The following is a 27,890-nucleotide window of genomic DNA, read 5'->3' on the forward strand; positions in this document are numbered from 1 at the left end:
GGCAGTCTGAACTTCATAGCAAAACGCTGTCTCAAAAATAAAAAAAAAAATCAAGATCAAAATACATTTAAAAAGGTTAAAAAAGAGACAAAAATCGTCTCTCAATAGACACATCAAATCTCTGTGAATTTTTCTTACATTTGTACTTTAGTCAGCACACCAAGCATAAGGTTTACCACCTGGTAGACATTGATCTACTGTCAAGAAGTTGAACTGTTTTGATTTCTTTGACCTTTTAACTGAGATGAATGTAGATATGCTACTAAATATACCCTCTCAGGATTTGGAGAGCTTAGTGTGAAGAGAAATTGATGGTTCTTTTTATTTTTGAACTAAATTTTTATATGGAAGTAGTATTTGAGCAAAGTGTTACATTACTATTTTTTTGAAAGACTTCCTTGTCTTATTTTAATGTAACTCATGTACATATAACTAAGGACCACATAAAAGATGCTATTTTTAGTCTATAAAAGGATAAAAAATTATACAGCATAATAATGAGAGAATAACATTAGCTAATGTATTGTGCACAATGATTTATTGGATTTCTTAATGATCTATTTTTTATACATTTTAAAAATTGTTAATGTTTTTACAAATTTCAAAGCATGATCTCAATAAGATTGTGAGTTTCCCTGGCCAGACTTAAATCTTTCCTTATTCAATCTCCTTCCCCCTCCCAGAGTGCTAAGATTGCAGGTGTACATTATCTTGAGTTGGCAATCAGCAATAATTTTGTGCATTCATAGAATGAAATAATTTGTTTGATCTTTAGACACTTTGCATAAAGAGTGGATCTAGTTAAGCTCTCTACCACCTTCCTGACTGGCAGTTTCTTTCACCATGGGGAAGACTGAAAATCCCATTAACACTGTTAGTAGATTCTCTGGTTTGTAACTGTGGTCATCATGCACTTCAGAATATCACTGCAAATACCTTCTGCACTGGGACTGAGGCTTGGTGTCCTTGAAGCACATTCAGTATTTTTTTATCCTTCATGGATTTTGATATTGTTTGAAGTCAAACCCCAGGAAAGCTGTGAAAGTTAAAGCTACTTGGGTAACACTGCCCTCCAAAAGGCCAGGACAGTGTAAAATATTATTTCTCTACCATCAGGCTTTCCAAGTTTTTTTTTGTTTTGTTTTGCATTCAATTTCTACGGATTGAATACTGAGGTTTGCACTTAGCTCCATGACCCTCCACATATAAAATTCTTTTTATTTTCATCCAGGTTCTGGATAAGTGGCTACATTGCTGAGGCTGTGCTTAAATTTGTGATGTTGCTGCCTTAGCCTTCCAGAATGCTGGCATTACAAGCACACCACCAGACCTTGTTTCATCATAGTGCTGTTAAAAACTTATTGGCTGAGCAAGGAATGGTGAAAATGCCTGCAATGCCTGCACTCAGGAGGCTGAGGCAGCAGGATTCCTGGGAGTTCCAGACAAGCCTTCAACACACTCTGAGTTTATCTCATGCCAGAGCTACACAGGAAAACCTTGACCAAAAAAAAAAATAAAGAAAGAAAGAAAACTAAACAAAATGGAATCAAACTAAAGTGGAAGGAATGGAGGAAGGGAAGGGAGGAGAGGAGAGGTGAGGAGAAGAGAGGAGAGGAGAGGAGAAGAGAGGAGAGGAAAGGAGAGGAGAGGAGAGGAGAGGAGAGGAGAGGAGAGGAGAGGAGAGGAGAGCAACCAAGAAACAAAGCTTGCAGCTTGTCAGCCTCTGAGCAGGATGTCCGTGATGGGCTTGTCATTTGTGTTCTTTACTGTGCTGAGATTCATTCCTACTACACATGGTTTATGAACGGTTCCTATCATGAAAGGATGGTGAACTTTGGAATTTCTCAAAAGGATTTTTGCAAATCTCTTGAGGGGTTCATTGTGCCTCATGCTGGGAATGTGGCAAGTGACACTGAATGATTTGTGCAAGTGGAACCATTCTAGCACCACTAAGGGTGAACCCAGTGTTTATTGTGGTGTTTGAATTTGCATGTGCTGGTGAATTAAGTTGATGAGCATTTAGTTGAATATTTTTGTGTATGTTAAGAATATTGGCCTTTACCACTTTTTTAACGCATTATGGTCTGGCTTTGTTATCAGGTGACTTCACCATCTACAAGGAGTTGGGGGTGTTTCCCTTCCCTTGAAAGATGTGAAAGATGATTACTATTTATACTTTTTCAAAATTTTATTTTGATGGTAGTAAAATACAACAGAGCAAGAGAGAACAAATAAGTGGAAACAATGCAGTGAAATTGGTACAGAACTTCCCAACAGGGCACCATAACAAATAAGAGGTACCATAGTATATCTCGTTATCTTCACAATGATTTTCTAATCAATAAGTTATAGCATAATCAAACAAAAAAATTTAAAAACCAGTCAAAAGAGAATATTGAACAGAGTAAAACAATTAGTCATAACAAAGCAACAAATTAAAGACAACATTTGTTTTCACACAGAAGATAGAAGGAAATCCCCCATATTTTCTATATTGGACACAGTCATATTTCCAAGAGAGGCTCAGAACTCAGCCTCTTGTTGCTAAACAGGGATGAGCAACAGGGATGTATGTTTCTCAGTCCATGCCCCAGTAGGCTCACTGGAAATGGTGGCTGGTACACCTCCTGGATCCCACCAGGGGTGCTTTCGAGGAAGGCCTCAGAATTTTTTTCAGCTGCCTAAGACCCAACATGGTTAGTTCCATTATTTATCCTTTATTATACACTTGATTGAACTCAGCTGGGCTTTTATCGTATGTTGGCATTTGTTGTTTTTATTAAGCAGTTATGATTGTTGACCCATTGCCTGTGTTTGTTATAGCTCTGTGAAATGGTGTGTTTTCTCCTGAGGGTGTGGGTCAGGAACACCAAAGGAGATCATGTACCCATTAGGGGTCATGTCTCATTTTACTTAAGGACATAACCATTTACTTTTGTATCTTCAAACTTCCCCTAAAAGATATATATTTGTGAGTAATCTGTTAAGTTATTTAGTCTTTTAATGCTCATTGTTGCAGGGTGCAGTTACTCCTAGAGAACACTGGGTCAGGCTAGTTTCAGGTCTCTTATTTCAAGCTTTTTACCCTTAACTGCCTGAGGAGTGTCCCCACCTCCTCACTTGCTCCCTGTAAACACCTATCCTGCTTCACAGCTGTGGTGAGTTCACATGCAGCAGTTCAGATCTCAACTGGGTGGAAGACATTCCATCAAGTTGGGCTGTGTAACAGGCTGAAATCATACAGAGCTCCACTGAGTGAGAAAGGGCATCTCAGGTCTGCAGGGAGGAGCTCTGGCAGCAGGGCCATTCCCAGTCCTCTCTTATCCAGCAAGCAGTGTGTGCTGCTTTGCTGAGAAGCTGACTGATGGATCAGAAGGCCTGGACCTGGGCATTTCTTGCCCATGATTCTCTACTAGGTACCCTGGTGTCCTCTAACTCTGCCTGGTCCATCTTCCCTGGACATCAGATCTCCACAGAGACCTGAGCATCCCTGGGCTTCCCCTTCTAGGCTCCAACTCTGTGCTTAGGTCTAGTGTGAATTCTAAGACCAGAAATTTCAATTTACATACATTTAACCTGGAAATTCCCCTTCTAATGCCTCATTATAATAAAATGAGATTGACAGACACCTGTAATCTCTTCTTCCTCAGTTATGAGTGTGGATAATTACAAGCCATGAATGTGTCAGAGCAGAGCTGCTGAGTCAATTATAAAATTACAGTCACAGAAAATGCTGAAAGAAGGTCTTGTCCTAGGCCACTGAAAATGTGGAAAGAAATCCTATTCCTGGGCCATGTCCCCATTCCTACCTGAGATGATAGAAGAGCTCATGGCCTGGCCTCTCTCCACCCAGCAGTGAAGAGACAGAAACCCAAATCACAGACGAGGACAAGAAAGAGGACCTCCTGGAGGGCAGCCCACTGATCCTGGGAGGGATGCCTTTGTGGAGTTTTTTCCATTTTCCATTCTATTGCATTATTTATAGTGTTCTATTCAATATTACTTTTATTCAATTCAGTTTGTATTTAATAGTGCCTAATTTCTTGAATAGGTTTGTGAAAATGGATGATTTAATTTCATTATATATAATGAAAGTTATGCACAATACAGACACATTGAATACAACTGTATATATAAAATAAGGAGGCTTGACATTCAGCAAGCCAACACACCTTTCATGACTAACTTTTAAAAACTCCAACACATAAATCCATGAGCATTCCTCTGTGGTGTGTGTTGCTGCCCTCCCTACCTTAGAAGCCATCGTGCTCACCTGTGATTGCTACTGCAGAGGACAGAAGGACTTTTTCTTCAGAGTGTATTTTTCCAGCAAGGAATTCCTGAACCTTCCTGCCTTCAGGCACAGCAGGGAGTGTGCAGCATGCAAAGGAGCCCAGCACTACCTGCCTTACACCCCTTAACCCCACCACATCCATGCTGCATCCCTGCAGGCACAGGAAGGCAGAGCAGCCAGGATGCATCAAAGACTCTGCCACCTCAAGCCCAGGGGCCTCAGTTATGGGGTCCTGGTCTCAGGCTCCACCAAGATTCAGGTGCTACCCTGCATTCATCTGGCTTAGTGGGCTGGGCACACACTCTGCCCCTTAGGAGAGGAAGACCACTCACACAGTGACCCTTCCAGCTTGCAAATTTTGCTTCTCTCCTTTCTGACTGAGGCTGTGGCATTTTAACAAAACACGGGATTGTCATTACATTTCTTTTTTTTCTCTTTTTTCCCAGTTTCTCTGTTTATTTAAGCATATATTTAGAACTGCATTTTGCCAAAAAAAAAAAAAAAACACATTTCCATGTCTTTTCACTCGTCACTTAACAGAAAATTTTACAGGTTTCTACTGTAGTTCAAACTCGATGTGCTTGAATGCTGAAAATCCACTCTCCAGCTTGGTAGAATGAGGGAAGCAAAGCAGAAACTGAATTTGGGGACATTTCTGTGCCTTCCAGCATTTTGTACAGCAAACCTTGACTCATGCCTGTTTACCCACAAAATATGGGCTTCAGTACTAACTGAACCTGTCAATGACAAATGAGTTTCCTGCATTTACTTCAAACAATCTCATTTGCCCTCAGCTGGCTAAGCACGTTGTGTATGGTTTATTATGCCTAAACTTGAAAAATAATTTCCAGTAAAAAAGAGGCTGCCACTCCTCCTGAAATCATGATGGGATTTTATGTAAATACAGTCTGAACCACATCCGGGCAGCCATGAGCTGAGAGAGGTGGAGATGGCTTATGCAGGTAGAAACACCTCAAAATTTTCAACCAGCAGCAGCATCAAGCAGGGAGCAGAGCTGCTGAGCCTTCACAGTTGCATGATGGAATCATCTGGTGGGTTTTGCGCTGGGTTTACTGAGGTGGTAAATCTAGGTTACTGCTGGGATATTTCTTCCTGTAGTGCAGTGCCAAAAGGAAGTCATGTACATGTAGCATTTATTTGGAGTTTTTCTTTTGCAGTTATGAAACCTGCATGCATGTGAGTTCACACCTCTGCCATAGCAGACCCACCCATGGGCATAATTTTCATGACTTGTAAAGGGTCAGTTTATTTATACAATATGCAGAATGCTGTTCTCAGCCTTTTAGTTTTACTTAGACTTGTGCATTTTCAATAATTTCTTCAAAGGAAGCTAAACAATTTAGTCCTAGCAAAGTTCAGTTGTGTTGCTTTGCTTCTGTGTGAAGTTCTTGCTGAAAGACCTGAAGCAGGAAGTGAGGTGGACCTGCCGGAGGTTCAGCTCTAGAGTGATACTCTTTGCTCAACTGTGTCTGGCAGGGCTGACTCTCACCTGACTGGCCACTTGGCATCCAAATGCCCTTGCCCAGTGCTGGCCCTGGTTTTGGGAAGCACTCATTTGCAGTATAGACTCACACTGGCTGAACCTTAGAAAACCTTGCTGTGCCATGAGCTTCACACACCTAGATCTGTACCTCTATGACTTAGGGCACAGCTCCCTCCAACAGCTATGCACAGCATCCTCCAAGTAGCTCTCCTGTGCATGCTGTACATGGAGGCTAGGGAGGGTCCCAGTTCCTTCCTGCTTCAAACAGTACTGTGAATCAAACCCTTGAAAAGAAATCTTGAAAATTTTTGCAGCATTCTATGTTTGAGAAATCTCTCTTCTTAGTGCTATGAGGTCTAGGGACAGCTCTATACAGGACAGGACTCTGCTCTGTCCCCCATGTTCTCTCCAATGCTGTTCAGCTCCTGCCTTAAAATGTGCCATTGGATGGGGACACAGCACATCTCAGTGATTTGTGCCTGTGTGAATCAACTTTGAGAGGCTGAATGTTTTCTGCACCTGTTGGCCACAGGTGGTGATTTCCTTTCAAATACAAGACTTTCTCACTTCTCTCACAAAATGGACTGGTGAGACTCCAGTAATGCAAGCCCTGGAAAGGTGAAGCACTTTCATCACCAATCACAGTACTAAACAATGAACCAATTGCAGATGCTAGGTTTAGCTGCCTCTGTGACTTCATGAGGCTATGGATGGGACACCCAGATAGAAACCATAACACCTTCTAAAGTAAATCCTCTGAAGATGCCCATGCTCTGGAGTAGAAGATAATAACTTGCCTTACTAATTTATTTTTTGAGACTCTCATTGTGTAGTTCAGACTGGCCTTCATTCCACTATGTAAACTTGGTTGGCCTAGAACCTGCAATGATCCTCCTATCTCCTCCTAAGTGCTGGGATTACAGGATGTACCATCACATCCAGCTATTGTTTGTTAAGTTGTATTTATTGATTTACTTGAGAATACTCAATTTATTTATCCTTGTTATACTTCATTGTACAAAAATCCTAATAAATGCGATGAAATTCAAGAACAACCTAAACAACTTAGCAACTTAGCAAGGCCCTGTCTGGAAATAAATTATGATAAAAGGACCAAGGCACTGGATTCAATCTCCAGCACTGTGAAAAATAAATACATCTATAAATAAAACTTCTTATAAATAAATCTATACGTAAACAAAACTGCTTAGAAATAAATTTATAAATAAATAAAATTGCTTGTAAGTAAATCTATCACTAAACAAACTCTGTGATGGGTAGCTCACAAAAGAAGTGTTTTAAAAGCAATTTTCTTTCATTATAATTGACATACAATGAACTTTCAGGCTTAAAGTACAAAATTAGATGAATCTTGATATGGGCCAGGGATATAGCTCAGTGGCAAAGTGCTCCCTTGCAAGCACAGATTCCAGAATTTGGTTCCTAAATACCAAAAACAAAACGAAACTAAAATTGAAAAACAAACAAAGATCCCCTAGGAATCTTCACATACGTGAGCCCCTTGAAAACGATTACCCAATGGTGAGGCCTATGTAATGTTCAACTTTTTCTTATGGCTCTTTTCAAATGCTTCCTTCTATCCTAAGCAATGCATCTGCCTGTTGTCTCTGGGAATCACTTTGTATTTTCTAGAGGTGACAGGTCTGTACCACCCACTATACAGAGTGTTTTTTTTTTTTGTTTGTGGGGAGCTGGTAGAGGTTTCTCAACCCTCATAACTATGTTAGGTTTCCCGTGTGCTGCTCCTTGTCAGTGGCTGAGCCATCATATCCCACTGTGTGGATGAAACACTGATCCTCATTTGTCCATCAGCTGAGGCCCTGTGTATTGTTTCCAGTTTTGATCTTAAAAACAGTGGTGCTGCAGTCATTTTTGTGTTTGTATGGATACACCACTCATTTCCCTGGAGAAGATACTTGTTGTTCAAAGCAAAATTAAGACTTCTGGCTCTTCCTGTGAGTATTTTTAAACCCTGTTTTTATGTTTATCAGTCTTTTTGAGGTGATTTTATAAAATTTACCTAAGGAAAGGTTATTGATATTACATAAAATTCAGCATTTTTTGACTTTGGATAGAATTTTAAAGCTGCAAAAAAACCAAAGTAAGGTATATATGTACATATGTAAATCACCTATAATTTTAACATCACAAAACTTCTGCTATGTGATGATTAATTTCATTGCCAACTTGATGGGCTTGAGAGCTCTGCAAGGGATTAGTAAAGTGTACTTCTAGGCTCATCTGTACATGTCATAGAGGAGTGACCATAGGTACTCTATTTGGTATCTGGCCCCTTCCTCCCTGGCACTGTCCCTCCACTCTGCATACTGGACACCATGGACTGAGCAGCTTTGCTCCATCACACCATCCTGCTGTGGTGCCCCTTGCCTTGCAACCAAGTAGGACTGAGTCCCCTGAAACTATAAACCAGATTAAACACCTCCTCTTCCCTGTGTGGCTCTTGGATTCTGGGTCCTACTAGTGGGAAAGCTTGACCAAGACAATTGTTTTTATGTTTACATGTGTGCTTCAACTTACACAGCTTTTGTAGAATTTACCATAATTTCACCCTTACTTTCAGGTCAGATGTGGGAATTGTTTTCATCTTTGTTTTAGCCTTTTAAATGAGATGTGTACAAACATACTGTTAAGTGTATTCTTTCATGATTTAGAACTTTTTGTCTAATAATATGAAATTATTCTAAAATGTGAAAATGTATTTCTTTTTATGCTTCCATTTATATAAATATCCAGAAAAGGCAAATCCTTAGAAAGCACAATAGTAGTCCATGGCTGAGTGTGGGGAATGGAGAATGAGAGTTTAATGAACCTGGGTTACCACTGGGGATGGTGAAGGTGTTCTTTACCAGGCATGGTGAGGGTCTCACAGCCCTTAGCATATGAAATGCCACTGGTCTCTGTGTTTCAGGATGGATGCTGAATTTTAGATTGAATTTTGCCTTAATAAAGAAAGAAGAGCAGATGAGGAGTCTCCCTACCCTCACCACAGACCTGTAGAATGGGAGCCCACTGAGGATAGCACTCATCATGGAGACCTTTCCCAAATGCTTCTTCTCCTCCCTCTGCTTAGAATGAAGCAATCAGAGACATGTTACTGAGTGTAGGTGAAGAATCAGATGTGCATGATCAGGAGACAAGAAGTTTTAACTGTAGGTTCTGTCTTTTGAATGATATATGGGATGTGTGTTGTGATCAGACCCAGGAGAGTATTACTCCTCAAAAAGTGAACAGGGTGTCACAAAATTGTCCCTGAATCTACTCATCTCTTCTGTCCAATTTATCAGGTACTATCTACTATCTAAAATATGTTAAAATATGCACAACACAAAATCAACTAATTTTGTCAGTGACCAGTTCAGTGAGTTAAGAACATTTACCTTGTGCAGTTACAAGCACCATCCTGCTCCAAAACTCTACTTCCGAACTGAAACTGTTCACTCTCCCAACAATAGCATCATTTCCCTTCCTTCAACTCCTGGAAACACCATTCTACTGTCTGTCTCCAAGAATTGGACTCTTCTGGGCCATCACGTATTTGGAATCATATAACATTTCCTTTTCTCTCTGTTTTATTTCACTTAATATAGAATTGCAGGATACATACATACCACCTTTTGTTCATCCACCCTTTGGGGGTTGTTTCCATGTTTTGGCTCAGAGGGGTAGTGGGAATGCAAATATCTGCTTGAGCTCCTGATTTATGTTAAGCTGTATAAGCATATTTAGAATTGTTGAATCATAGGATAATTCTATAGAATTTAGAGAGGGCAGCTATGTTGTTCCCTACAGCAGCCAGTCCATTTTACAACCCCACCAACAGCACACAAGGTTTGGGTTTCTCACTGTGAGCCTCTGGGCCAGGGAGTGGTCATAGAATCAAACTGCTGACACTGATTCTTGGTCTGGGGAGCCTCAGACTACACTACACCTGATGGATTTGTGTGGCACATTGGCAGTAGGAACAAAGAGGGACTGGACCCACACCCAAGTTAAGGTTAGTTCTGCAGTGATGCAAACTCTTTAGGGGCTGTCCCTTTCTGCACCATGGAAACCAGTAGCCTGGTGACCCACACCTTGCAGCTACCCGCTCCTCAGTGAAGCCCAGATGCCCCACAAAGCTGGCCTTTGCAGGGTGAATGTGTGCACACTCCACTTTCTGTATTTTAGCAGAAAGAGCTAGATGAATCAGCTGTTGCCACTACAAGGGGAGTGGAGCTCTGATTGGCTTTTTCCCAAAATTAGTTGACTCTCACATTTCCCAGGAAACTGATGTTCGGGCTGGGCTCTGCCTTGGGTGAGCTGGAGGAACCAAACCATGGTTGAATGCCCTGTCCATGCCTGGGACCCCAGTGAGTGCCAGAGGTCAGACAGGAAAGCTGGGGATGGAATCTCCACCGCAAAGGCCTCCTGGGTCTGTTATGGGAAAACTTTCAGAGACCAAGGGCCCAAACTGCAACCCAAAACCCACTTATTTATTGCACTGCCAACACTGCAATTAGATCTGAATACTGAACTGAAGTTTTAGTTTAGAAAAAAACTACTCATCCATTGACATATTTAGTCTTGAGAGAAAAACACAATCACAAAACTTTCAATGATACAACCTTTTATTGAAAAATCAAGGTTAGCATTTGGTATGCTTTCACACAATTAATGTTATATTTGCTGTTGCATGCACACACATAATTTGTCAAAGGTTGACTCATATTGCATTTGTTTTAGAGCAACACATGCAATACTCAAGCCACCTGTTGATCTGTTTCATGTATCAGTTTTAATAAAATTCAAAGCTGAATACAGCAGCCTACAAGCATAAGATGATCCACGGTAACAAAAGCAATCCCCAGTGCATTCATTGAGTTTTTGTCTTTTTGAGAAAGTCTCACTATACAGTTTAACATGGCAAGCAACCTGTGAGTAGAAGAGACCAGTCAGGAAAAGAAACCAATGAAGGTAATAAACACGAAGCCATGAGAAGAAATACACCTACAACTACATGAAACAGGTCATAAATGCAATGGCTTTTGAATGAATGTGTAAAACTCGCAAGCATAAGACAAATGAAAAAGTCAGACCCTCAAAAAACACAAACTGTAAGAGAACATACTTGGGTATAAATGCACATGCAGATGTATAACTGATAAAAGCAGGACAAATTAATCTCTGGATAGGATTTATCTTGGGGGAGGAGAGGAGAAGCAGCCCGAAAAGTGCATAAAAGGTGAATGTTCATTTTTATTTGTCTTTTTCCTTTTTATCAATACCGGGGATCGAACCCATGACTGCCTGCTTGCAACGCGGTTGCTTATGCCACTGAGCTAAATCCCCAGCCCCGTGAATGTTCATTTGATTTATGAAAATTCACTGAGTTCAACATTTTCCTTTATTATTCCTTGATACCAAAGCTTCACTTTCCTTGCTGCCCTCCTACAAAACATGTCAAAGTTGACTCGCTGCTCCTTCTCCATCTCCTGGCCATTGTGTGAACTACAATGCTGGACTAGAGAGGGCTCCTGATGCAGCTGGGCTGAGTGAGAGGGATGCTGGTTAATACTTGGGACAGAAGACAAAGCCAGCCAACCAGCCAAGCCCTTTCAGTGTGCAAACACCACTTTAGGAGCCTTCTGCACACAGCATCTCTCAGACCCAAACCTGTATATGTACACAAATGTAGTGGGACAAAGTCATCAATCTAGTCACCTCCCTCTGGTCTCCATCTCTCCTAGACACCCCAGATCTCAACTAAGGCTGTAATTTAGAGTCATCAATATGATAAGGTGTCTTTTTCACATACTGTATCTCACAAAACCCTACACCCTTGGGAAAAGAAATGTATTTAATATACCGTGAGTTTAGCAATAATTAATTTCAATGCCATATAAAAACTTTGTGTGCATTTACTTAGATTTGACACTTCAGGCAAGATTTAGATTTTTTAACACACACTTCTAGAAATTTAATAAATTCAGGATACAGTGTTAATGACCATATACACATTATTAATCAATAGAAGTTTATCTTATTTATACAATAACTAAATGCTTATTTAATTAATTCCAGTAGATGTAGATCAAGCTTTAAGTACCATAACCAACTGCAAGAGATGTCAAAATATTTTACCGCTTGGTTTAACCTTTAGATGTACACTGTGTGACAGAGAGCACCGGTTATTTTTGTATGCTCTAAACATATGTAGTCTTAACTCTGTGCCTGAGATTCTCCTGATCTCAACAAAAATTGTCCTGCGATGGGGACAGAACAACCAACCACTGAAGCAGTAGGCAGCTGCACCCAGGGCTTTTCTTGACTGAGTTCATTCAGGAAGTTGCCACAGTCTTCTTTGCCACCACTTTGGGCCTTGTTTGTGTTGTCAAGAATTTTCTCACAATATGGGGACTATCCTGAGAGAGGCAGGGGCCACTGTGAGGGGTTCAACAGTGGAGGACAGAGAACTCCACATGCATGTACTAAAATTAGGAATGAACAGCTGCAGGGCTGGTTCAAGTCAGGGATCTGACCACACTAAGAGTAACCAGCAGATTGAAGGGAGCTGTTTCCTGACCCAGCCTAACAGGATGCTTGCAGAAGGCATGCCAGGCTGGACAGGTGTGAGCTGCATGATGGTGGAGGATGAGGAGCCAATCGGATGTTAAGGGTGATCAGACGTCAGGGATGGAGGCTTGTGGCCAACTGCCTTAGAAGGACACTTGCTAAAATTGGACAATGCAGATATGAACACAGAAGCCAAAAACGAACTCAGAGTGAGGAAGATGAAATAAATATAGGTGAAAAATTAAAACAACACTGAGATTCCACCTCACCCTGAAAAGAATATCTATATCAAGAAGTGAACCATAAGTACTAGAGAGCCTGTGGGGAAAAAGGAACCTTCTCCACTGCTGGTGGGAGCATAGACTGGTGCATCCACTGTGGAAATCAGTGTGGAGATTCCTCAAAAAACTAGGATTGCTGGTCCCATTTGACCCGGAGGTGGATAACAGATTACCTTAAATTAGACTAACTTCTGGTCATCCCAGGTACTTTGTGCTATACTAGGCCATATGAGTGTTCTGGAGGAAGTCTAACAAATGCATTGTGTTTAAGGTAATGAATGCAGAGCCTGGAGTCTCAGTGGAATGCTGCTGGCACAGCAGCCCATGCTTTGCTAAGATGTGTCCAAGGAACTGGTAAATGTGAAGGCCAGGTAGAGCCAGAAATGGTGCCTGGGAAATCCCAGCTTCAGGATACAAATGTATCCAAAGTTACAATGATTTTTTTCCCTTCCCAGAAACTCACTGAAAAAAATTCCAGTATTTTAAAGATAAAATAAGGCCTTAAACTGGGCCTTCTTTTGCCTTTTACCTAGAAAATGGGTCATTGCTTGTCACCTGTAACTTGAGCCCCTGCTTTCTATAGATTCACAAATTTCACAGATTTCCATCCTCCAGAACATTGAAGCTCCCAGCCCTGGACCATAATGTACCTCATTCTCTGAGCACCTGCACTCTCTTTGGATTATTTGCCTCTTTGAGTTTGCTTACTAAATTTACCTGAGCCTTTCACAGGGATACACAGCAACTCTCCTCCATGACAAGACAGGAACCTCTGCACCAGGCCCAGGATGAGTGGAGGTCCCCATCTCCTCTTGGTGGAAACTCCTCAGACCCTGTCAGGTGACCAGAGGATCCTGACTAGGGTTTGGGCAAAGAGAGAATATTTGTCAGACACAAATGCAAGTGACACATGCCACTACCCACAAGAAGGCTTAAGAGTCAGGGCTGTGAAAGAAAATAAGATGAAATCAGGAAAGCTAAGACTGTGTGAAGTAAGTCAGGAAATGCCTGCAGGAGAGTACGCTAACCTGCTGAAGGTTAAACTGCAGAATATTCCTAGACTTAGAGAACAACTGAAGATTTCACCTCCTCCTCCAACACCTCTCAGCCAGGAAGACCCTTGTTAAGTAACAGTCAGATGCATGTGTGACTCAGGTGTCTGCCTGTCAGGGAGCTGTCTCTAAAAATAACTGGGAATCCCCTACAAGAAACTTTACCACATCTGCCTTGTGGGGCTGTCTAGAGGCAGTGCACCTGTAATGCAACACTGTTTCCCATGTACTATTTCTTTTGACTTCTGTTGTTTTGTAGTTAACACTGAATAATTAGTACATTTCTGTTTCCTCTGCGGTAAGAAGAGCAGTGTCCCACTGAGGGGAACGAAGTGCAGGCGATATGAGTCAGACACCACTTTTGTCCCCTGAGGAAGAACACATGAGAAATGCTTTTTGCTTGTATGTGTGATGGTTTGGATTATAATTGTCCCCAAGAGATCCTTGTGGTAGAGGCATGGTCATCAGCCTGTGGCACCACTTGGAGGCCAGCATGCAAGAAACACAATAACATATACAGAGGCTGGACAATAAAGTCACAATTGTTCTCTCTGCTTGCTGCCTGCTGCTGCTATTGTTCTCATGTCTACCTCCCTGCTGTCTCTGGGAACATCACCAGCAATTTATCCCTTAGGTTCCTCCACTCTTATAGATACAAAGGACAAGGGAGTACAGTTCCCACCAGCAAGGAGGGGGTTCTGAGTAGGATACCCATGAGGGAGTCTTTGTCTAGAAGTTTCTATGGGTTTAGAAAAGAGCTACCCTATGGAAGACTACCTACTTTTCAGGGTTCAATCTAGGAAGTGTTGTGTGGAACCACTCCAACTGCTTCACAGTTCGGGGACATCTAAAGACAACTGAGGACATGACCATGCTTGTCTGCACAGGCACACAGTGGAGTATATTTATGTAACCATGACTTAGCACATGTGAACTCCCATGCGATGGTTAGAGGACTGCACAAGAATGTAAATATGAGATAACAACCTGTGTAAGAATTATATAACAAAAAGTGGTCCTCTGCTCTGCTCCATACTGCCTGCCACTGTTGCTGATGTCTTGAACATGTACATTCTCTAACCTTGGGGCCTCACCCAAGAAAATCTTCCTTGAGTCCCCAAAACAGGCCAAAAAGTGCTCACACAGTGCCCATGCACAGCCCATGTACCTTTCAGGCAATGGCCTGCCTGGTCATGTTCTGGAAAGTTCCTGAACAGCTAAGGCACATTCAGCAGATGTTTTTGTAAAGTCCCTGGAGGGGCACAACTCAGCAGGCTCCATTTTAGACACCCTGACTCCATTTGGCAGCTTCTGTGCTTAATGCCTGAAAGAATCCTAATTCCTATTTCACTGATTCCTGTTATAATGCTGTAATCCTAAATTAATCACACTGGAACCATGTCTGCAATAAATTGTTAACAGGAAAAGGGAGGCTAAAAATGTACCAATGATAGTTCCCTCTCTACATACAAAAATAGCAACTATTTCTAATTTTTCCTCCTTGTTTGTTGGACCTTTTGAAATGTGTAAATATTATCATAATTACCAAAACAATGATTTAGGGGCAACAGAAAAAGAAAAATTAGAGGTGGGGAAAGGATTCAATGACAAAACATTCAAAGCCCCATTGCAAAGTGACCTGATTTAGGCCTCTGCTGCCTCCCGCTGCAGGAGAAGCCATTGTCCTCCTGTTATCCTTAGGGAAACACAAGAGCCTTGTCCATCCTTGATGGCCAGAGATGCAAAGCTGAAGAACAGCTGCAAAACACTCTGGCCACCTCTGACTCATGAACACCATGGAAATGCTATTTCTCATCTGCATTCTCTACATAGCTGCTAAAATAAGTGATCACTTTTAAGTGTGAAAACAAAGCGTGGAAAAGTAAGAGGATCTGTTCGAGATCATTTCTGCAATAGTAGAGTCAGCATGCAAACCCTGTTCCTGGAGTCAGACAGTCATCCCCCTACCCTCCCAACATCTGTAGTCAGGGAACCACTCTGGTACAATACATTGCTTGGGGGAAAATAAAAACACTTTTATCAAAGATAGAAAGATACTTAGCCTTTAACCTCTTGATTCATGTTCCACATGCAAGAGTCTGAGCTTTGAATATGGCCATTGATATTTTTCCAGCAATCTAGGCTCTCCGATATCTTGTGTTTGCCCCAAAGGGGCAAGAGATTACTAAGCAAAGTCTGCATTAGCCTGAAACTGCACACATGCTTTAAAATTTGTTCCATTTCCTTTCCATTAAAAAAATATAATTATTGACACATACTAGTTGTACAGAGTAAGAAGACTCATGGTATTTTCATATATGCATATACTGTGCATTGCTCAAGTTTGTCAAGCCCTCTCCTACCTTCACCCTCTCTCCTAACTGTCCTCCCAGGCCTGTGTAGTCCTGTGTAGCCTCTCTTCTACTTTTTTTTTCTATTTTCCACATATGAGAGAAAACATGCACTATTGGTCTGTGTCTGAATTATTTTGTTAAACATGATATCCTCCACTTCCCTGAACTTTTCTGCATATGACTAGATTTCATTCTTCTTTATGGTTGAACAGGATGTGTGTGTGTGTGTGTGTGTGTGTGTGTGTGTGTGTGTGTGTGTGATGGTGTGTGTATGTCTGTGTGCACATGTGCATGCCACGTTTGCTTTGCCCATTCTCTTGCTGACACATACCTAGACTGATTGCTTGCCTTGGTTATTGTGAATATTGCCTCTCTTGCTCCTTTCTTGCTCCTTAGCCATTGTTGTATAACAAAGCATTCCCAAACTCAGCGCCTTATTGCAAAATTTTATAATTATTAATCAATTTTCTGGTTTGGTGAGGCTCAATTGGGCAGTTCTTGATTACAGTAGACTGTCCTATAACTTCAGTCAGCTTGCGGCTAATACTGTAGTTCCCTGGTAAGTCATTTGTGCTGGAAATCCACCATAGCATATTCCCATGGTCTAAACTCCAGGAATATGAAAGGGAGGGTTGGAATGTGTCTTGAAGTAGAGCACTTGCCTCGTATGAAGGAGGTCCTTAGTTCCATGCCCAGCATAACACTGTATAACAGCTTACAATTGATTTCTAAGACCATAGGGAGAGTGAAAACTGGATAGAGGAGCATTATTTGCTACAATAAAGCAAAAGAAATGACAAGGTTAGTGCCCTCAGAGAGGAAAACTGATGAGACCACATTTCACTGCAGAACCTTGGAAGTAGAGACATTCCATGTGATGCAAATCTATAATTGTGTGCTACTGCTTGTTTTCTTTCTGTCAAAAAAAGTGCACCATTCTTGTGTCAGGCATTGAGCTGGGTACTGAGATACAGTTATTCCCAGTTGTCTTACTTACTTTTCACTGGTTATTGAGACAAAATACCTGATGCCCAACATGAAAGAAGGAGAGGTTTATTTCTTACAGGTAAGAGATTTCAGTCCACGCTCAGTTGGCTCCAAAGCAAAATGAAATGGCTGAGGGGCAGCAGTTTGTGATGTCTACAAAATGCAAGCAAGAACAGCAAAAAGAAAGAAACACCTTCTTCTCTCAGGTACAATGTAGGCTAGCTCCACTCCACTGCACATGGAGCACACATAACACCAATCTAAGCACTAGACAATCAATCAGAAATACTGGACTTGGTCGCATCCATGATTGCATGAGGCTTGGGAGGGGCACTGACATTTACGTTTATTTATGTTTACCATGACATTAGTAGAGGCAAAGAGCCTCCTCTCATTCTCTCACCATGAAGTTTACAGTCTATTGAGGTAGGGAGGATATTCATCATATCGTTATTCAAATACATGCTAAGCATTCCTAATCCAAAGTCTGAAGTCTGAATGCTACAAAGTCCAAAACTTTTGAGTACAGATGTTTTATGCCAAAAGTTGAAAATTTCACAGCAACAAATTTTGTTTCAGATACAAAATGTTTTTAATTAAGATTATTGGTACATGTTAGGTGTAAATAACGATCATGTTAATCATGGGAAATTTCCAGCATACATGTTATGAATTATTTATTCTCCATTCTCCTACTTTTGCTTCAACTCCCTTCCCCTCCTTATTTATGAAAGTTTTGTTTCCTTCTTTTCTCATCATTTTTTTCTTTTCCCTTCCTTCCTTTCTCCCTCCTCCATCCCTAATTCCCCATCTCATTAGATAATGTTCACAATATTTATTTTATTTTGCCTCTTATCTACATTTTCAGTTTCCCACACCAGAGAAACAACATAGTACGCATGTCAAACACAAAATTATTAAAAATATATAAAACTGCCTTCAGGCTATGAGTTTGAATTATATATGAACTATAAATAAATTTCATATTTAAACTTGGGTCCCATCCTCAAGACAATATATTATGTCCTATGCAAGTTCTTCAATAAAAAAAAATTCAGGAGTTCCTAACACTTCTGGTCCGAATCATTTTGTATAAGGGATAGCGAATATGCAGATGTTTAATTAACAATCTCAAGGAAGAAGTACAAAGGCTGATCAAAATATACAGCTAATATTCAAACTTTTAAAATTTACTAAAACAAAAGATACATGCCCATTAATCCTCCTTAAAAAACATCTCCTTAAAAATAAATTGAAGAAAATACATCTCCTTGCTTCAAACATACTTCTACATTTGTTCTTTCTTTTCTGAAGCAGTTTGGAAGTCCTCCTTTGTGAGTCTCTTTATAAATTGAGATTAAAAAATATAGTGAATGCAGTTGCTCAATGCCATTCAATGAAAAGGAAGGTTCATAAATACATTATGGTGCAGCCTCATCCACCGAATTCACCAGATCGGGACCCTTGTGACTTCAGATTCTTCTCCAAAATCAAAATGACCATGAAAGGTAAATAGTTTGAACTGATTCAAGACATTGAGGCAGCCACACCAGCAAAACTGAAAAATCCAAAGCGGAACTGCAGTGGTGCTGTGCTAAGTATTGGTTTGTTAAGAGAGATGTTGGTGCAAAGCCCACTGGGTTAAAATTCTGTCCCTTGATTTGTCATTGGAAAAGGTATTTAATGTTGGTGTCTAGGCTCACACAGCTATGAAAATGAAGATAATTCCTAACTCCTACTCTTGTAAGAATTAACATATGTAAAGTGCCTCAAAGAGGCCCTGGTCTGATATCCATAAGTGTTAAATATGCTTGTTAGTATGTTATATTCACATGTAAACGTACTTATAAGTTATGAAGAAATTCAACGATGGACACCTAAAGCACTCATTTCTCTGTAATAAAGAAGGGCAACAAGGCAAATAGCAATGATACCTGGGCACTTGCTATATGTTAGGAACCATGGGAAGAGCTCTGCAGGGTTTTCATCAGGTCTTCACAGCAGTGCCCAGAGATGAGTATTACCATTCCTCAGGGTTGTTTTTTTTTTTTTTAATGGAACACACCCTCAATATTTCAAAGGAAAATAACAGCAGAGTAACAATAGTGGAAATTGAGGCTCCCAGAAGAGAAGCAGTGTGCCTAAGGTGTCAGGCCCGGGAAGATTTGAGTCCAGAAATCTATAAATTCCAAGCCTCAGTCCACTCCTCTGCTTCCTCTCATAATGGGCCTGGGGCTGGGTCTCCCAGAAGCCTCATCAGAGACCTCCACCTGCAGCCAAATCCTGCCTCAGGGGGACCCTAAAACCCAATGCAACGCCCACTGTGTCATTGTTGCCTCACAGGAGGATTATGCACTTATTGTGTCCCAGGTTCTGGCCCCGCCCCTTGCCCGCCTCTCACACTGCTTGACCCCACCCCCTGGCCTCAAAGGAAGATTACACTCCACCAGGCCCAACCTGGGCGGTCCGCGCCCATGGACCACCCTGAGCCACGGGCCTGCACATCCCAGCTCATCCCGCCCGCCCCGGCCTTGCTTTGCAGTGGATGCTGGTCTTGTGCATGGAGTCGCTATTTTGCAGCTAGCAACACCATCTGGAGACTGGAGCGCTCTTCCTTAGGCGGCCTAGGCTGTGGCGGGGCCAGGGTTGGGGTCTGGGACAGGTAGAAGGGCTAAGCCCAAGGTGAGTGGCGGCTTGGCCCGGTGGCCCTGATGTTAGCGGCGCAAGTGCCCAGGGCGGGATGTCTTGGGTCGGGGGCCCAGGGCGGTAGCGGGCGCGGAGTAGGGGCGACCTGGCCTGAGGTCTGCAGGGCCCCTCTCTCCCTTCCCCTCTCTTCTGTGTAGGGGATCAGCATGGCCAGGCCTGACACGTCGCCCCGGGATCCCCGGTCCCCCCTGACAGGCGCTGCTGGGAGCCCAGCCCTGGTGTGGGACCTGTGGTGCAGTGGCTTGGGGTTTCACATGGCCTCTGCTGTCAGTGAGCTTGGCCATACTGAGCCGTAGACATTTACCCCAAAAGGACGATTGGATTCTACTCAGAACTCCTCCCTGCAGAGATTGAGAGAAGACCTAGATGTAACAGTAAGACAGTAGTTATTATTCTACCTGTACATGCTTTGGCTCCAGTCCATTCCATTTATAAGGGGGATTCTGCTTCTTTTAATATTGGCGGCACTTGGGTGTTTAGGTTTTGTGAGGAGAATGAATGCAGGCCGGGGCTTTGAGGCATGAGGAAGTGTGATCAGTAGTGTTTAAAAATTTAAATCCACAAATGAAGATAATTCACCCACATTGTTAAACTCTGCTGCAGAATACCCATCTTCTCCATATTTGGCTGTCTCTAAGGATTACTACCCAGTTCTGCTCACATCATTTATATATTTGCATAATGTTGAATGTTTATATTACATGCATAGGTAGACTTGTACTTAGTTATCCTATTACTGACTGTGTACACAAGTCTAGTTTCTCTTAGAAAAACTGCGTTGAGCATATATCTTTGTTTCTTGGGATAAATTCCAGAAATTAGAAATACTAAATCAAAGTTCTGTGTTCTTTCCCTGGCACTTGATATGAATTTGTCCTTAAACAAAGCATGTTTAAGACATCTTTCAAAATCTAGGAATTTGCCCAATTATCTGGATAAATTTGGAGTTCAGCAAGGTGTTGAGTCATTTTCTGTGCAGGCTGAGAGATAGGCCACACAACCTACTGTTGGATTTTGTTTTTAAGTCATGTACCAGGTTCATCTTTTTGTTTTGATTGAGTCTATTCGGTTTTGTTTCATTTGGTTTTATCCTCTTTAAAATAAAAAGATTAAAAAAAAGCACTTTACTGCAAGGAATGGTGGTGCATGCCTGTAATCTCAGCACTCAGGTGGGTTAGACACCAGGATCACAGGGAGTGCGAGGCTAGCCTGAAATACTTGGTGAGTCAAGGTCAGCCTGCAGTACATAGCAAGATCTTGTCTCAGAACAAAACAAAAAACCCCTTTTTCATCTTTTCTTATTTTAATGTAGCACAAGTAGATATTAATAGAGAAAATATGAAAACACTTATAAGTAGATTAAAGTTTTCATCCTATGCAGTTTATATATATGAAAATATAGTATACTTTATATGCTATATAACTTTATATACTACGAAACTGCATAGTTTCATACTATGCAGTTTGTATACTATATTCAGTGATCCTGGGAATTTCTGCATGAGCTGTATATGTATGCACTTTTAAAATTTGTTTTTGTCTTTGTTTCAATTTTTTAAAATTTTTAGAACAGGGTCAAAATAATTTACTCAGTTCCCCAGGTTGGGTTTAAACTTGTGCTTCTTCTTCCTTAACCTCCCAGAGTGCTGGGAGTACAGGTACAGGCTATCCATCCTTAGAAATTCACAATGATTATGTATGTTTATGGGATAAAATGTGCTTTTGACCTATGGCTCCTTTTTAAAAAGAATCAGTCTAGATAAAGTATATAGCACCTTCTTAGCCTACAAATTCTTTCAGAGTTATTGGGACTATAATCCCATTGTTTAGCAGTTTTGAAAGCTATCCTTTTTATTAACTGTGGTCACCATGCAGTTTAGGAGAGAATTGAGAATTTCTTCTCCATTGTCACTAAGATTTTGCATTCTTGGGTGAACATCCTCCTTTCTCCATCCCTCATGGAATTGATCTTTTTTAAAATCAAAGTGCCCAAGAAAGGTGTGGAGGTTCAAGCTACTTGGGGCACACAGCTCTTCAGAAAGACCAGGCAATGGTACTCTGAAGCCCCTCATGTTGCTCCCAGCTTTTTGTTTTTTGTTTTTTGTTTGTTTGTATTTTCCTTAACAGAATTCTGGGAATTGAATGCAGGGATGTCTTAGTTACTTTCTATGGGTTGCTGAGAAAAAATACCTGATACCAAAAGTTGGGAAAGGAAAGGTTTACTTCTTACAGATTTGGAGTTTTCAGTCCGTACTCAGGTGGCTCAAAGGCAGACAGGCCTGGCGGGGCCACAGTTCATGGTGGCTGCAAACAGCAAGGAGGAAACAGGCAAAAGAGCAAGACAGGCCTATTTACTGCAATTATATCACATTTTGGCTCCATGCCTAGGCCTGTGTAGCACTCACACCCTTAATCCAAATGCTAAAAAATGAACTGGTCACAGATGCATAATAAACGCTTGAGGCCTGGGGGCCACAGACATAAACTATGACAAGGGTCTTACACTGAACAACGGTAAATTCTGTTTTTAAAATTATTTTATTTTGAGCCAGTGTCATCATAAGTAACTACACTGCTGAGACATCGTTCTTGGATGTAGATTCTTACATGTCTATGTGTGGATGCACATTGATATCAGAGACATTTCACTTTCAAAACCGAGTCTTTGTTCTCACATCCATGTATTATTTCATGATCAGATTCCTTAGCTTCTTTCCTTGGTTTTTGTGGCCCACACTGATGCCCCATACCCTTTACATGGAAGATAGGAATGGTCCCAATTCCTTCCTGCTTCAAACAGCTGTGAATCAAACTCTTGAAAAGAAATCTTTCAAAGTTGCGCAGCTCTCTGTGAGAGATAAAACTCTATTGTTAATCCTGCCAGATCCAGGGACAATTGCGTAGTGCTCTGATGGGAGATGCAAAACAGGGCTCTGCTCCACCCCCATATTCTCCCCAGTGCTGTTCAACACCTGCCTTAAAACCTGCCATCACATGGAGACACAGCACATCTCAGGGATGTGTGCCTGCATGAATCAGTTTTGGAAGGCTTAGTGTTATCTGCATTTGTTGGCCACATGTGGTGATTCTCTTTTGAATTACAAGTATTTTTCATCTCTCACAGAATGGAGTCTTGAAACCTCTTTCACATCTGTATCACAAACTATCTGTCTGAATATGGCTTGTAAGGAAAGTTTTCTTGTTGTGGTTTCTATATTATTCTTGTTTCTGCTTTTCAAATGCAATGAATCAGACCTTTCTAGCTCCCCTCTATCACTGAAATCATGGGAAAGCTTTTCCAACATGAAAAGATGAGTAGACACACAATGATCTCTATATTTTCCTGATAGATTTTGACTATCTGGGGTTTTCTCTTCTATCAAAGAGCAATAGCAGTCAATGTCATCCAATAAAATTTGACTGAACAGACTCTAATACATGATTATTAAAGACCCAATGTACTAAATCACAGTGAAAAAAGGTCAGAGGTGGGTGGGGTATAGCAGGAGAGGACAGGGGTATGGATGGGTCCAAAACTGAGCAGAAAGCTGGAACTCAACAGATGTGGAAATTGTACAAATTGATGATGTGCTTATATGTTGCTGAATTGAACATGAGGAAAGGAATGGTGTCTTAATTATTATTTTAAATTGTCCTAGAATTTAATCTTTAAAAGAATTACAGACTTAGGAGTAGAAATAAAAACTGAAAATAAAACAAGGAGTGCAAGGAAAGAGGAAAGGAAAGGCAGGTGCTTTGCAGGATTTGGCCCTAAGTGGAGCTCAGGATGCTTGCTGTGGAGCCAGTAAAAGCCTCAGCTCAAGAGTTCCTCAAGACAGAGTACCTGGCCTTAGTTTTCACTTTGATCCCAAAGCTCGAGAGGTCACTGGAGGTGGACCCAGTATAAACTCTGTATGTTGGACTTGAGCTCAGTTAGGTACTACCCTGTGTCAGCAGAAAGAGAAAAATCACCAACTGTCCTTGTTCCTTGCAGGCCCTAGAACTTCCCAGTGCCTGCCACAAACAGTTCTGTGCACAAATCCACCCCAGGAAAGCTTCCCATCCTTCTTCAACCGACTCACTTGTGCATGCCTCAGTGTTGCAGGAGGTCTCAAGTCTTGGAGTCTTTGTCTGTGTAAAGTGTCCCATGCACTCCCTAGGAGGCCACAGACCCAGGCCAAACCCTCCTGACTGCAGTGCTCATTTTCAGTGAGCTCAGGTTGGTCCAACTCAGCTAGGCATCTTATAGAGTTGGACATCAACCTCCTGCTCCAGTGGCAGAGAAACCTGCCCCAGTCTTTTCTTGGCCTTGAATGGGGCAGTGCTGGCCCAGGTGGTCCTCATGTGCTTATAGAAGTCCCTAATAGTGCTGTGACCACCTTTTCTCCATTCTTTAGTGAATCCTGACATACACCTCCCTTTCCAACCCTTGTGGCCTGTCATCTCTGTGATCCAGGGTGGTATTTGCAGTGTTACTCTAGTCATGGTCACTCTAGAGGGGTACTGTGCTGTAAATATCTGCAAAGTGAGTGGGCAGAGTGTGTGGGTTCTGCCTGCCTTTCCTCCATCTTCAGTTTATATAATGATGCATCACCCCATTCTGTATGCCTTAGAGGAACTCCTCTTACCCTGTTATGTTGTTCACATGTACAGAGGCCAGGAAGTTAGGCACATTAACAGTGGTGTGGGAAATACTTGGTCAGCTCTCCAGGGTGACTGTGTGGCCTGCACAACATTGAAGCAAAACAGAGCAGTGTGTATATTTAATCTGTTCATTACATCTGTCAGAGCCTAGTAAATTGATGATTAAAGTCACCCACCAGCTCTCTCCATGATTTTTCTGTGAACCTGGTTCCATGATAGCTCACAGAGATTCCTACTCTGGATAATGTGGAAGCCCATAGAATGACTCCCCATTGTCCTTCACAATAAACAACAGCTTCTTAAACGAAGTGATGGATCCTTGGCAGCATGCAAAGCTTTCTGAGGGCTGAGAAAAAATAGCAGTGCAGGCAGGGTCTCGCTTTGAGGCAAAAGATAGGGGTTTAGATTGAACTTGTCCTTCTGACTTCCTGTGTAATCCTAGACAAGACACCATGCCTCTCAGGACCTTCCCAATGTGTTCCTCTGCTCTATGGAGGTCATCTGGGCATCTACTATCTGGGGATATCATCAGTGGTGTGTGATGACATTTGTAAAATCTGTGGGCTGGTTTCACATGTAGAGCACAGAATTAAAAGTGAAATCCAGCAAAGGGTAGGATAGAGGGAGAATACAGTGCACACAATGCCTGACTCCTACTGTGTGGTAGTAGAAATGAGACTTACCTTCTGCACATGCTTCCCTGGGGCCTTCATGAGGGGGTGGAAGTGCCTTGATTCAGCCGTCCTTATTTTCCCCAAGCATCTCAATTTCTTCTATGTATTGGTGCTGGGGCCTCAAATCAGTACCTCACACACAGGCTAAGCAAGCATTATGATGGAGCTACACCCACAAATCGATGTCCGTAGCTCCTGTATTCAAACCTGTGTGAGCCACCAGGCCTATGACCTAGGTTCCTGCTCAATTGCTGAGAGCTCATTTTCTGGTGGCCATTTCCTGAAAGGCCTTTTCCCTATATGATGGGCTTAACTTACTAGCTTATTATTATTTAGTGTTATTATTTTGCATTAGCAGTGCTGGAATTGAGCCCAGAGCCTGATGCATGGTAAGCAAGTGTATCCTGAGCTATCTCCCCACTTCCTGACTCACTCTTAAATAACTGAATATGGCAGAGATTATGTGATAATCTACTAAGGTTCACACAAATAAATTTGACCCACCTCTCCTGATGTTTTCCTGTGTTCTACTTAGTATCCTAGGTTGTCTTTTTGGTTTTTTTGATCCTTCTCTGGATCTCTGGCTCTGAAGAAGTCACTGCTATCTCTGCAGTTTCACTGAGGAGAGGCTGATGAACCTTGAGCAAGAAAAGGGGAAACAGAGAGAGGAGACATCAGGCTTTTGTCCTGAGTCTTGCCTGTAGGCAAGGGACCGAGCCTGAGAGTATATTATGCCCTAGTAGCATACTCACTGAGTGTGTAGCCATGTGCACCAAGCTATTATGGTAGCAGCCCTAGCAAAGCCTCCTGGATTCCTGATACACAGCAACTCTTGATAGAACAGAGTATTATCTCTTGTATCAGATAACCACAGACTGACCTGCCTTCTATCATACATATGTGTTGTCATATTTTGCAAATATATGTAATGACTGGACAGAATTTGACCTCTCTGCCTTCTTTCACCAATCAATCATTCTGAGGTTATTATATAGTGTTTTTCTATGTTTTTTTTTTTTTTTAGCAAACTTTCAATGCATAGCTTGCTGTGGTTTGTTTATTCATTCAGGCATTATTGGGTAGTCACATAGTAGTTTTTAGTTAATGAAAACAAAGTTGATTAGAATATCTCATAAAATTCTCTTCATGACATAGAGAGGATTAGATGCACAGAATGTTAAGGTAGTCAGAAATGATGCTCCCTCCAACTGTAAGCCCTTGGGAAACCTGGCAAGAGAGTGAGTAACACTACACATAGAGAACATCAGACAAATTGAGTAGTGTGCCAATAAGGCCTCCTCCAACTTAGAAAAAATTAAAAGAGCTCATAAAACACCCAATTACACAGTAAGGCTTCAGCTGACACAAACGCTGTGGACAAGGAGATCTGGTGACCTGCAACATCCTGAAGACATAGGAATAGCAGGAACTGAGAGTGGACCTACATCAATACTTCTAGGCTAGTTAGCCCAAGAAGAATATAGGACTCACAAAACAGGCCCTGCTGGAGGAATACAGGTGACTGGCTCTCCTCTTCATTTTGGTACCCAGCAATTGCACAAATATCAACCACACAGTAGGACCCTAAAATTCACACTATGTTGGAACTGAAAGACCAAATATTTACTCAAAGAGTGAAAATGACAAAACAAATTGGCAAAATGCAATCTCCAACATCTAGTCCATCAGAAGCAAATACAGGCAACACTGAAATAGAGGATCTTAAAGTCATACGCCAGGAATCTCTGAAAAGATAGCAACTAAAGTAAAGAAACAAATCCATGAGACTATAGCAGAAATCAAATTAGAAAGAATCACCCATGTAAAGACAGAAATACCAACCTTATTAAACTAGTTGCTCAGCATAGCTAGAGAAGAAATAGATAAAAAAAAAAACATAAGAGCATAGGAAATTGATTGAAATTTTGAATGAACAATGTAGAAAACAAGCAGAATCCATGAAACAAATTCAAAGAAATATCTAAAACAAAAAAATTTTATTGAAAGCTCACAAAACCATTTAAATGAAGCTGAGGATAGCTTGAGGATAGAGTCGCACATAGTGACTATGAAAGTTTAGAACTTATAAAAATAACAAAGTAACATAAAATGACAATTCAGTAGCTACAAGAGCATGCCAAGAGAAATATTATAAGAGTCGTAGACACCCGTGAAGATGCAGGAGTCAATACTAATGCCATCAGTAAACTATTAAAGAAGTAATAGCAGAAAATTTCCCAAAGGCAGGAAAAGACTGATATACAAATAAGTGAGACATACAGAATGCCAAACCATCACAACCAACATAAATCTGCACCCAGATATATAATAATTAAGATCTGAGATATACAGCATAAAAACAGAATACTGAAAGCTTTTAGAGAAAAGACACAAGGCAGACATCAAGAGAAGTCCATTAGAATCTCGGCAGAATTTTCAGCACAAATCTTCAGGTTAAGACACACTTGGAGTGAAGTATTTCAAGCCCTAAGAGAAAACAACTATCAACCCAGACTGGTTTACCCAGTAAAATTTTACTTCAAATTTAATGGAGAAACAAGATACTTCCATGACAAAGAACAGCTGAAGCAATTCATGTCCACCAAACCAATCATAGAAAAAGTACTGAAAGACATGCTAGATAGAGATAAAAATGACCACAATCTCTAGAACAGAAAGAAACCACAAGAAATTAAACAAGGGAGCAAAGCAGGAAACCAACAACAGAAACACAACATGGCAAAATCAAGCCAGTAAATATCAGTGATATCCGTAAATGTAAATGTGCTCAACTCACCTG

The 27,890-nt window shown here is 41.3% G+C and overlaps 1 pseudogene; it reads left to right on the top strand.

The window, feature by feature from the left end:
- The window catches only part of LOC134474500 (zinc finger protein 709-like), a 93,486-nt pseudogene extending 73,801 nt beyond the window's left edge, over window positions 1–19,685 (top strand).
- Window positions 19,686–27,890: the final 8,205 nt, after the last annotated feature.

The sequence above is a fragment of the Cavia porcellus genome, unplaced genomic scaffold (assembly GCF_034190915.1).
Source record: "Cavia porcellus strain 051 isolate PalLab524CR breed Dunkin Hartley unplaced genomic scaffold, mCavPor4.1 scaffold_32, whole genome shotgun sequence".
Classification (NCBI taxonomy): domain Eukaryota; kingdom Metazoa; phylum Chordata; class Mammalia; order Rodentia; family Caviidae; genus Cavia; species Cavia porcellus.